The following is a 13,624-nucleotide window of genomic DNA, read 5'->3' on the forward strand; positions in this document are numbered from 1 at the left end:
CACACTAAAACCTACATACAAATATGTGCATACTAACCTTCAACAACATATATATCTCCCCCCTTTGCAAACAGTTGCAAAATGTCCCCTGCTCTATGCACATATACAGATGGTCCACACTGTTGTAAGTCCCTGGACCTCACAGCTGAACTGTTGGGCCTTGCTGCAACACAAACAGGTGTCACATATGAACACAGACTAACATTAGGGGGGTATATATGGCAACAGATGCTAGATAAGCATACTAGACTGCTACAGCACTTACCAATGCTAAGCTACACTTTAATATGAGTATCTTGCATGTGTTGTTCTGTCACACCCATGTTTATATAATGTCAGCGCTAATCCCCCCAACAGCCATTGGCCATACTACTGTACAAAACACTGATAACATGGGTCAGATCTTTGACATTTAATGCTGAGCTACACATTTCACAGGTATGTCCTACTGCCCACAAGTGCACACAGTATTGTCCATAGCAGTAGTTAAGCAGAACATCTGTGCAGAAAGTACTGCTGCCACATATGAATGTTTCACATTATGTATACTATTCTTCAATAACATCTACTACGTGCCAGTAAATACATATGTGTCACATACCTTTCCTTTGTATAATTTGGCAATATTTATTTTTCCTTTTCTCTCTCTCTCTTTCTCTCTCTATGTCTCTCTCTCTGTCAGTCTCTGCAATTGAGTGATTGAGTTTGTTGACAGAGATTGCAGCCTGCTTTTGTAGGAATTGCACATGAGCATGTGATGGCCTCTGCACCAATTATTGCCCACCATTTGCAAATTGCATGCAGCCTGCTGTGTAGTAATTGAAGTAATCACTGTCATAACAACCCAGTACTATAAACTGCTGACTCATGTAGGCATGGCTCTTTCAGCTTTCCAAGATGGAGATGATCCTTGTTTGGTGTGGACATCATTGTTTAAGACAGAAGGTTGGTATAGTTCTTATATCAGAAGCCAGGGGTGTAGCCAGAGATTTACATTTTGTACTCAGACCTAATGTTGCTGCTTCCAGTACCCACTTGTCAGTGTAGAAGTGTACTCACCCCTCAAAATGCTACCCCAATATACATGGAAAGATGTACTTTCTTTTCAACTGTTACAATTAACTGCCATACAAAGCTAGTTATAGAGATGTATTCCTTTGGCACAAGAATTGTTTGTGAACTACTATTCTGTGAATATTCATTTACACAGTTCTAAACAGTTTGTGCTTTTTTAATGTTGGCAGCATGAGCTGCTCAGAAAAACTGGACACATTTCAGTACAGTGAGTATGCTTACCTACATCCTTGGTAGACTCTGCACACACAGGTATATTTTACATTTGGGTAGAGTTGCAGAATTACAGACAGCGTAAGTAGTATTGTGTGGACTTTATCTTGCTGGACTTACAGGGTTGCTTTGTACATGTTACTTTATCAAGGCATGTAGTCTGTCTACGTAACTCCCAACTGTGGACCTATCCACATGATAACCAGAGAATAGCCTGTTATTTTTTGTCTGTGCACCACACAGGTCTTTTCAGCAATAGAGCAATGGCATTCTTACAGTTGGTTGCTACCAGTACATGGCTACATCCATTTGTATTTCAGTGTTTTATTCCTACATAAGGGTATGTTTCCAAAACTCCTTCCAAAGCTATTTGCACAGTGTGTAACAGCAGAAGGGCTAATATGCCTCTGTGTTTCTGCCTCCGCCAGACCTCTCAACCAATCAGGTACAAATTTGAGCAGAATCAGGGAAAAGTCAAGAAAAACTCAGGGACAATCAGGGACTCTTTTAAAATATTAGTGCCATTAAGTTGAAACATTGAGAGAATCAGAGCATATGAATTAATACACCTTTTCTGAAGTAAAAGAAGTGTATAACTCTTAATTATTGTCATTATTCATTAAGTGTAATTCACCACCTTTCTGCCCAAAGTCAGTAGTTTTAGGAGGGATTCAGAGGGACAGAGCTAAAATTTGGGACAAAATTAGGGACATCCCTGAAAATTAGGGACAGTTGAGAGATATGGCCTCTGCCCTAAACAGATATGCCAGTGTTTGTCCTGCTGTGATACTAGTTGGGGTTGTAAGGTGATGGTATGACATTATTTCCTGCAAGAATGGCTGCTTCTCTTATCACAGTCATGTAATGTAATCCCACAACTGTTGGTCGACATCCACAGAACAAGTTGTGTTGTATGGTATTCCGAATTTTCCTTTACATTCACTCATTCTGATGCATGATATAATTATTTAAGCACCAACTTTATCTACCGTGGCTTAGTGGTACTTCATGTTGTGTAGTGTGTACAAGGTCCAGGGTTCGAGACTTACAGCGGTGTTTTATTTTGTTCCTGAGCAGAACAAGGGCCCTCACATGCAGAGTGACTAAGGCACTTTTAAGCAGTTGTAAGCGGGTTTGCTTGGGTTTGCGCAATACTCCGCATTGCTTAGGCAAGTGCAAACAAGCGCAAACCCGTGCAAAGCCCCTCACTACTGCTTAATATTTCTTACTCCCACTCACCCCCATGCTAATTTCTTTGAAAGAAAAGAAAAATGGGGAGATAGGAAAGTGGTGAAAAAAGGGGCACAAAGAGGGAAAGACAGTATGGAAAATAGCTTGGGATGTGCAGGACAGGTGTAGGGAAGGTCCATAGCTGCCCATTTCTTCAACAGCAACAGCTGTGCATATGCAATAAATGTGGAGGTAGATATGAACCCTTCAACCCCTGAGAGAGGGGTGAGGACAACAAAATATGTTGTAATGCCAATTAAATAACATTTCATGTGTCCAGTGGACATGTGTGCAAAATGGCCAGCTATGTATGTGGAGTAATTTATTTTTTTGGGAGCAGATTGCCCTTTTTTTTCAGGTGAGAGTGGAATGTGAGGTAGGGGAAGATTTGGGGAGGTAGGTTGGGGAGGTAAACAGACAAGACAAACAAAATGCATACAAGGGCAGTATATGACACATGTGGTGGGTGAACACCTTTGACGGGAAGGGATGTTTGGAAATCGCAAGCCCATGAGCCCCCAGATGGAAACAGTGGGACTGAGGTCCCAACCCATGGGCAGTCACCACTGCACCTGCATGGTCCAGAAGGTGGCTGTGCTGGGGGCTGTGTAGGAGGGGCAGGCTGACTCAGGAGTTGTGCCACTCAGGCCTCAAGCTGGCATAGAGGTTCTGCAACAGAACGTTCAATCTCTCTACCCACCACAGCCTGGACTGTACGAAGGGTGGTAGGTGCCTCTCCGCCCATGCTTGCATGGGGGGGGGCCGAGCCCCATCCCCTGCAGTGCTTCCACCTGAAGGTGGCACAGGGCCAATGGAGAAGGAGGTCCCAGGCTGGGCACCGGATCTGCTGGTGCCAGGTGCCATGGCCAGCTGAGGTGGGACAGGTGGGTCCGCTGGGACTGGCCTTCCCATACAAACTATGTTTTGGAGAGTTTAATAAAGATATGGGTTAGTAACAGTCAACATAATTCCCAATTAGTTACAACAGCATGCAGAAGTATTCCTATTAAACCAACACACCAGATTTTCAACAATTGAAAACAAGCATAACACATTCATATATAGAACAATAGTGGACATTACAACAGCATGCAGGTTTAATTGATGGCAACAGGCCACAAATATTGTGGTATTTTAACAGGGCACATGCATAGAATTAAATGCAAATATTTATAAACCAATAGGACATACATCCCAACAAATGTTTTGAGATTAGACATACTGATTGAGGTGTGGAATTGCATTTTTTATGCACATACAGTAGGGTGGAAAAAGGTAGCTCAATTAACAACTTATATATTCTTCTAGTTTTCACTACATTCCTATTAACTGCAGTTATATGTCCCTTACATGTATTATTACACTACTCAATGTCCTTATATTGTGCAATTGGATTTTGCTAGATCATTATATACATGAGCGGTATCTTACATACAAACTGTCCAAGATGCAGATGTTACTGCAACATATTTTGAGAATTGCTCACACACACTATTGCTAAGATGGTACACTGACAGCTCTACTTTCATATAATTATCTACATAAGTTCAGGTGAAAGTATCAGTTATATGTTGACAGCTCCCTACATTTCTGGCAGCACACTGACATTTCTGGGGAACACAATGCCAAGCTACTCATGTGCCAGATTAACCTGTACATGGTAGCCATGAACCAACAGTTGAGGGCTGTACATATGCATACAGGCTACTGACACTCCCTTCATCCACGTTATATGGGCCTACCAAAGTGTGGTTTGACACTGCTTAATACACTACTATTTGTAGAATGCAACAGTACAACAACGTATCAAAGAAAATGACACAGACACACTCCATGAATCATACATTTATTAAAGGATTATTACACCTTTATTTATTGGGTTAAAAGACTTTTTGAAGGCTCTCTCATTTATTTTATATAACAGTACATGCAGAATAATTACTAACCTGCCTCATGATGCAACCTTTGCAGCCTATCTTCATGGGCTTGCAGGTTCATAGCCCGTCACCTGCAGCTGTGAAGTAAATGTAGTGATATTGAGACATACCTATCCATAGTATAGACAAGCATGGCAATTCTTAACTACTTAATACAATGGCTACTTACTCAGTACAGGGGCATTAGGCATCGTACGGGATTCCTAGATCCACCGGTCCAGTTCATCCCCCCTACACCACTTCAGGTCAGAATAATGGTGCCTGACCTGCTCACCAGTCCGAGGAACACGAGTGGCACTGGTGAGATTACGGGCATACCTCTCAACTGTCCCTGATTTTGACTCAAATTTTTACTTTGTCCCTCTTAATCCTTCCTAAAACTAGTGACTTTTGGAGGAAAGGTGGTGAATTACACTTAATGAGTAATGACAATAATTAAGAGTTATAAACTTCTTTTACTTCAGAAAATGTGTATTAATTCCTATGTTCTTATTCTGTCAATGTTCCAAGTTAATAGCACTGATATTTTAAAAGTGTCCCTGATTTTTTCTTGACTTGTCTCTGATTCTGTTGAAATTTGTCCCCAATTGGTTGAGAGGTCTGAATTCACGAGCAAGACTGTTCCAGGCCTCCGTTTTATATTGGGTACCCTGGTACTGGTCCTGCAGGAGTCTTTCCTCATGTTTGTGGATGAGGAGCCAAACCATAATTTTGGACTAGTGGATGCCCCAGCGTTGCACTCTAAATCGAGTGCCTTCACCTACACCAGCCATGCTGACTGCAGAAGGAAGCTACAACCAGTTATAGCAAGTATTCCCATCTGTAGAGCTTAAATTTGCCTCATTTTCTGCACTTATTTGTGATTGGCCAGTTTTGGAAAAGCTCAGCTGTGGGTACGCCTGCTTAGCTGATGTTAACAATGTTTAAAATCCCTTTGATAGATATGTGTCTGTTGAAAGTGTATGCTTGTGAAATGCTGTCATGGCTTAGTAGTTAAGTACTGTAACTATAGTGTACAGTATCCTGAGTTCGAGCCCTGTCACTGCTTTTTATTTTCCTGCTGGGCAGACCTGACTGGTTAAGGAACAGTAAAGCAGGTGTGAGCATGTTTAACTGACTTTGCGCAACTTTGACCAACTTTGCTCGACTTTGCCCGACGTTGCCCGACGTTGCCTGTCATTGCCCGACATTGCGCTTGTTAGTGATGTGCGCAGCTACACGCAAATGTATTTAAATATGCTCAATACCGGCAAAATGTGCTTATGAGTGCTTTATATTGCTTAAAATAGGGTGCTCATGTCTCAGAATGCATAAACATTTCACCTTCGTATATATAATTCATGCACTACTACATTTAACATTTCAATGCTTTTTACAAAACTTATACATAAAATAATGTCAGGAAATGTTTTGTGTGCAGATTTCCCACAGAAAATGGAGCGTGCATTAGTGGGACTCGAACTGAGAATACCTCCTCTTTGTGTGAAGGCTCTAACCACTATGCAGCTTAATTTGAATATATTTTTCTTATTATCCTCTTCTGGTGTCTATGTTGCTGTAACTGTAGCTAAGCAATGGGCAAATCGGGGCAAACTCATGCAACTACGGGCAGCTATATCAGAAGAAAAAAAATTATTTTTATTTTTTATTCTGTAAGTTAACATATGGGGGAGTGTAGTGTTACATTGTACACATATTAGCGGACTCGCTCATTTAAATGGAAGTTGCGGCATTTCTTCATTGCAGGGGCGTGGATATTTGGACTGCTCGGCAGTCCGACATGCCCCCTAAACGTGTCCTCGCTCTGTGTAAGCTTTAGAGTTGAGGCAGCATGCCCTCATTTTTATGCATGGAGCGCTGCCGTCATACTCTTACACTGGCGCTTCCGTGCAAGACTAATCTAGTCTTAATGGAAGATTAGTGAATCCGGAGGAATGTCTTGCTTTCTTTAAGAATTAAAATATTTTCCTGCTATAATCATGGAGTCAGGAGGGGACCATTTAGGAATTTTTAATAAGTGAGTTACTTGATGAATCATTAGCACATGTTCTAGGAAAGTAATATAGAATTCATCAATGAAGCTGTAAGGATCTGGCAAGTTTTTTTTAATTCACTTATACTGTCTTTAATGTCTTTTATAATGATTAGAGTGTATGCCTGTATCTATATTCCGGCTATTTATTTCATTCAGCTCTTGACTCCACCAGGTATATTATAGCTTATGGAAGTTGTCAGTTACTTCCCCTTCTATTTACATCTCTGTACTTACTTTACTCCCTCCTTGTTACATAACTCTGTAATAGTATACTTATGATATTGCTGTCGGCACTAGAATGCTAAAATCTTGCCAATTGTATTAGAGTAGAAGAAACTTTTGATAAAGGAGTGAATACCCTTAAGAGAGTATTTTAACTGCTCATACTTTTGTCTATTAATTTATTTTGCCCTATATGAATAGATTTATCATAATTAATAGCAATAAGCTTAGTCAACATAACACTTTGTTCAGCTATTATTTATTGATTTATTTTATTTATTTATTTATCGATTAATTGATTGATTTTGCAGTGAAATCTGTTTTTTACTCAAATAGTTTTTATTGATTTTTCAAAAAAATGTATCATATAACTTATTAATACATTGTATAATGATTAAAACAAGATTACTAACATACAATATTTACAATTGGCATGAACATTAATTGTAGAATTAACCAATCCAATCAAATTGTTTTAGTGTGAAATAACTTCTTTAACAATAATTCCATAAATGTAAGCTGTAACTGCATCCCATTTAATACTTAAGGGAACAAAAGAATTCTTCTGGATAAACCAAACATTTCTTATCTCCATTCTAACCTGTTGACATAGAGGTTGCATATTATACCATTCTGCATACATTCTTTTCTTATAAAAATAAAACATAGTGGTTACATTGTCAGTACAAAAGCTAGATCTATTTTCTATAGATTCCCATGTTAATTCTGGAGATGTAAGAAAAAGATCGGTTCTAGAACAAAGTTTGCCTGTATGGGAAATGTGTGTGCAAGTTACAATGTTTAGATTCTGAAATCTGCCAATATTAATAAGATTTTTCTTGCTGCATTAACCACTTTACGAGTTCACCATGTCATATTTGATATGCTCAAGGCAATGGTTTGGAAGATCTATTAAATGTGCAGTAAAGTACAGCATTTGAATCACCACCTATAATAATGGGGATATTTAATAAATGTTTTAGAGCATCAGCTAAGCTCTCCAAGAATCTAGGATGGTTATTACATTGCTGTATACTGATGCTAGGGAAATATATTGTTAGTATAAATGATACATATTGCCAACACTCTAACGTCCATATCCTTAAGGTTTTCATGACAGCGTAGATGCTAGATATTTTGATAAAAATTGCTATCCCTGCTGACAATTACTATACTTGTGACTTATTAAACCTTTTATCCATTTATACTTATTTTATAAGTTTTGACAAATATTGTCATTAAAATGAGTTTTCTCCAGAAAAAATATTATCAGAACAATTATGAAAAAAATTCATGACTGACCTTAACTTTGATAATAGATGTGCCCCCTTCAGATTAATGCTCATTATGCTAATAGACATATCTTATATGAAAAGAACTAAAAAAAATCTTAATAATCTAATTTTCATTACTTTAATCAATTTCTATTTCATATCTCAGAAATGGTGCAATGCAGAGGCAAGTTTTAATTTTCCTAAAGACAAGCTTGTGAATCATTTCACCTAAGTTAACAAGGTTTAATGGAAAACATCATGTGATAAAAAATTCACTTAAAGTGCATGCATTTGATTAACAAAGGTGAATATAATGCCACTCACCCTTGTGACTGCCAGACTTTGCCATTTCTTCCTGAAAGACCTTTCAGACAGAAAATTAAGTAGCATTATATTGAGTTCCAAAGGGTGTCATTGCTCTAATCCCACTACTTGTAAGATCTATTGTTATTTTATGGCTCTGAGAGATTCTGGTTTTCCTCTTGCAAATTCTCCTTATGATATCTTTCACCAACTGAAATTCCATAATATAACAACTAAGTGACTTGAAACACACTTTGTTATAAGCATGGGACTTCAGCTACTGCTGGAGCAGTGTGATTGATTTAGTTAATCAACAAATGTAATACAGAACCAGCACATATTTTTGGTCCTTAACTTCATTCATATTGGGAAGGGTGACATCACCTTGTGTCACACTACTTGGGATAAGCAGTTGTACCAGTTCATGATTTCATAATGCTTAACGCTGTTATAGTAAATCCATGATGTCATCCCTTTTTGCACCTGAAGACCCATTAAATCACTCAACAATGGCATGTGACTGATACACAAAATAATCTCTTTTGACAGAAATCTCACATGAGCAAACACTGCTGATGACTAATTTTCTACTTGGAGAAACCATTGATGTATGGTAATCAAACTAACACTAACAGAACAACCTGACTTAGAAAGATGACATAAATGTATTATTTACACCACTCAATTATAATTAAAACACATATGTTTTAAACTTGAACTTCGTGTTTGTAAGGAAGCAAACATAAAAGCATGACATTATATGAACAATCAGATTTGAATTATGCCTTCCTGCTTGTGAGCAAAACATCATGCAAACACAAACTAGTGGTATGAAAATCAAAGAAACATTTAATTCCCACAAGCATATCCATGCCAGAAAACATTAAAAGAAGTGTTTGTCTGGCCAAAATCACAAAGCAGGATATGAAGATGAATGTGGCTTACCTAGATTTATTAAAGCATTTGACATGGTGTCACGGTGTCACACAAAGGATTACTACAGGAGATGGTATTTAAATTCATTACAGACTTTTATCCTGGGTATGCAGCTGGTTGTACACTGAACAGAGAATTCAGCTGAAATTAGTGACCACAGTATCAGTGCAACCTGCTCGCTGTCAAGTGTACTTGTTACTTTCCACTAGCAAACAACATAGATGATGATTTCTACAATAACTCACTTAACTGCTCTGTATTGTACAATTACCATCTTAAGATAACTGACTGTTATGTAAATTCATTCAAATGTTTTATTGTATATTTCTTTGCTATGCTTTTTCCTCAATGTTGTTATGCCTCTTACTATGTTGTAATGTCAAGCTTTATCTGCATTTGCTTACTGTTTTATTGTAAATTTTTCACTGTATTCATCTTCAATTTTGTAAATTTTCTTGCATACTTGTACTGTGGAGCTTTTATCCCCAGGCCTCCACTGAAAAAGGCTTTTGCTCAGATACACTATCCTGGTTAACAAATGTGAAATAAATAAATAAATAAATTAATTAATTAATTATAATGAGATCACCGACTGCAACCAATTTGTTCAAAAATAAGATTCAAAATAATTCATCGTGGGTGTGAAATTGAGGATAATTTAATGAATTAATTTCATGAACATATTAAGAAACAGTCATGAACAGTGACCCGGCCATAATTGTTTGTATTACATGGAACTTTAGCTGCCCTGATATACTACAGTTTTCAGGGAGTGACAGATAGAGAAAGAGGAGAGAAAAACATACAAGTGCAAAGTGTTTTACAGTTTTGAAACCCAAAACATTCTTCACACTGCCACGGGGCAGGCAGAAAAAGGTGACCTTCTGATCAGCAAACAAATCTCAGAGCTGTTAAAATGCTACACTTTTTGTTTATCTGTGTGATAGCACAAGCTTGTAGTGCAGGAAGCAATGTAATTAAGTTCCATTTTCAGAAAAATAATAAACCTGTATAATGTTTCTGTAGCATGAGACCAGACAGTAGCAGCACTTTCCGGGGTGTGAACATATCTACCTAAGTACTGTTACAGTCACATCCCACGCAAAGGACTTTCCATCACTCTCAAATGTCCCTGAATATCTTGACTCATATTTTACTTGTTCATGGAAGATTACAGTCAGCCAAAAGTGCCAGGATTACCCTTCTTACTGTTCAGAAAATGCATAATGAAACAAAATGTGTCTGTTAACTAACTTTTTAAGTACATTTGAGCAATGTTTAAAAACTGTTCCTGAGTATCTTCCTTTCTTCACAGGTTCATAGGTCTATATGTTCATAACTTCATAAGTGTGTAGTAGTCTAATGACCACTGGGGCCTTTTATGTCTAACCATGCTTCCCAAATCACTGAAAACATCTGGTACCCTTTACAGTATAAGCAGGGCTCGGGATATGAACATTTACAAGCAAGGGCCTGGGAGATGAACCATTAGAGACATAGGTGCCAAGCCACAGGTGAAGTTCCTGTTCCCCATCCAGTTGTCCAAGTTACACTTGAGTAGGTTAGGGAGGAACTCCACTTCACATGGATGATGAGCCTGTTCCAGAGCAGGTGTAGTCTTTGGGATTCATACTACCTGTCCCTCCATCACATCCTATTCCACTCCTCTAGAATTCTTAAACAAGTGCAATAATGTAGGACGTTACTAGGCTATTGGCCCTGAGGACCTTATAAGCCTAGCCAAGAGTTTAGCTAAGTCAGGACCCAATGGCCCTGTCCAGCAGGGACACAGGTGGAATCCCAGGGAAGTATTTTCTGTTTCCCATCCAATTATCTAGGTTGCACGATGTACATATTGTTTCTGTAGCAGCACTGGCTAACTGCTTTGCTGGCTTTCAAAGCTGGTAAAACACTGCACTTTTTTTTCTGTTAACTAGTTACCCATGAAGTAGATAAAGTTTCATGCAATACAAAGAATTATGATCAGGTTACTGATCATAACAATTTGTTATGTGCTCTCAACATGGATACCTAGAGTCAATTCTCAAGGGAATTTCTTGGCATCCATTTCTCATACACATAATAATATGATTCGATCAGATAACCAATCAAAATCTTCTACATCCTTTTGCCACTTTCAGAGCATAATCAGTGAGATCCATGAGCTGCAGACTTATTATGACTAAATTTAGTATAAACCATTATTATGTGCCATCTTTAGACACACAAGTGCTAATAGTCTTAATATGAAATTTGTGTGAAAGCAAGAAGTGTATTACTAAATTTTAGTTCAATTATTCAGATAATTTTCATAGACTGTTAAATTTAGTTTCTCAATTTGCACACCAGAATTATTTTGGTACTTGGAAGAATATCATTCAAACAGGCAAACTGTGATATTAACTTTACTCATGAAAATTTTCCTCCAGGTTAATAATAAGTAATAATTTTCATATATGAGCATGCCAACTCTATCATACCTCTCAAAGCTGAATATACACTGCAAACAGTGCATTCAGTTATAGAATACATTCCGTATAATATTAACCAGCCTTTTATTGCTTTTGTCCAGCTGTTAAATGTGCTGTTTACCAACTTAAAAGTTTTCTTTTACAACTAAATGGGCTGTGTACCCTTTTTAACTTGCTAGCCTTGCAGATGCTTCATTAATAAACTTTATAATATGCACACCTCATTTTTTTGCATTAATTTCTGTGTGAAATGAAAAACAAGCATTCCTGAGCTTGCCTTCTTCACTGATTTCTGTTAAGCTATAAAACTGCCTGCGCCTGTGTGAGAAAATGTTCACTTATTTCTGAGCCTTAAAAGCCTTGGATCACATAATGCAAATATAACAGCTAAAGCACTGCACAGCATATGAACCTTTGCTAGAGGGACTGCTACTTTGGCACGGTGCCATGGATGATCCCATGCATCATGTGTTAATTGTCATAGTTCAACTTAGCAACAGCCCATTTTCAGTGGGGTCTATATTATAATATCAAAGTTTCAAAACTTCGAATGTTCTAATATCGACCCCTATTCAGTGAAAGCTGAAAACATCGAACATACAGAACAGCAAATTTTTTCCTAGGGAAAAAAATTGCTGTTACAAAACACATACACACAACACAAGCACACCAAACAAACAGCAATCCACACACATACACCTAAAATCTTACACCTAACCCTACACTAAACTATACACACACCATTAACTATCCACTTACCTTAATCCAAACCCTAACCCTAAGGTTCTCCACTATCGCACACTCACCTCACCCACACCCTAACCATAACTCACCTACCTCGCCCTGACCCTCACGTCCACATAATTGCACACTGACCTGACCCGCACCCTAACCCTAACTCACCTAACCCACCCTAGCCCTCACGTCCACACAATCGCACACATACCTAACCCGTGCCCTAACCCTAACTCACCTAACCCACCCTAACCTTCGCATCCACACAATTGCACACATACGTAACCCGCACCCTAACCCTAACTAACCTAACCCACACTCAATCGCACACTTGCCTGAACCCGAACTGTAACTTTCCACCACAGTACTGAAAATACCGAAGCAACAGAAACGGACAACCAAATTCTTTCCCTAGGAAAAAATGTGGTTTTCTGTTGCTTGGATATTTTCAGCTTTCACTGAATAGGGGTCAATATTAGAACATTCGAAGTTTTGAAACTTTAATGTTCTGTTATAGACCCTTTTCAGTGGATGCCTGGGAAGAAAAACTCCAAAGTAGTTTGAGACCATAAACATTTTTATGTGAAACAATTACACAGTATTCAGCTACCAAAGCAGTTTAGGAGCAGGTACTACATGCAGGATGCATAGATGAGACAGGTGTACATGTTACAAATTAGCAACAGAGCAGATCAGTAGTCACCATGGTTAATTTTATGATTTATGCCATGCAGTAGTGTTATTGTAGATGTAGAAAGTTGCTTCAGTTAGTAGAGGACTGTAGATGTAAGGAAAATATTTAGGAAAAAATGTATTAGTGAAAGTAACAAGAGAGGGTAGGGTCCTGTGACAGTTGTGTATATTTAAGTATGAGGAGGGTAGAGTATCAAAACACATATGAGGAGGAAGTGCAGTGGTAAGTATTAGAAAGGAGTAATCGAGAGCAGGTACACATCCATTTGTATGATAAATGGTGTTCTAATTACAATGGCTGTGCAGTGATTAAAGGAGAATTCATTTTCCATAAAGGTGCCTGCCCCTCTAGTGACAGATTTATTTTAAGGAAGATCATTTAGGAGGTAGGTATGTGAGAGTCCCTGATTCTCCAAACAGTATAATGCTACATTTTTTGGAGATCAGTTTTACACCATCATGCTGACACTGTAAGTCTTTCCCAATTATGCCTTCTTATGG

This window comes from Protopterus annectens, chromosome 1.part1 (genome assembly GCF_019279795.1).
Source record: "Protopterus annectens isolate FY-2018-M chromosome 1.part1, PAN1.0, whole genome shotgun sequence".
NCBI lineage: Eukaryota > Metazoa > Chordata > Ceratodontiformes > Protopteridae > Protopterus > Protopterus annectens.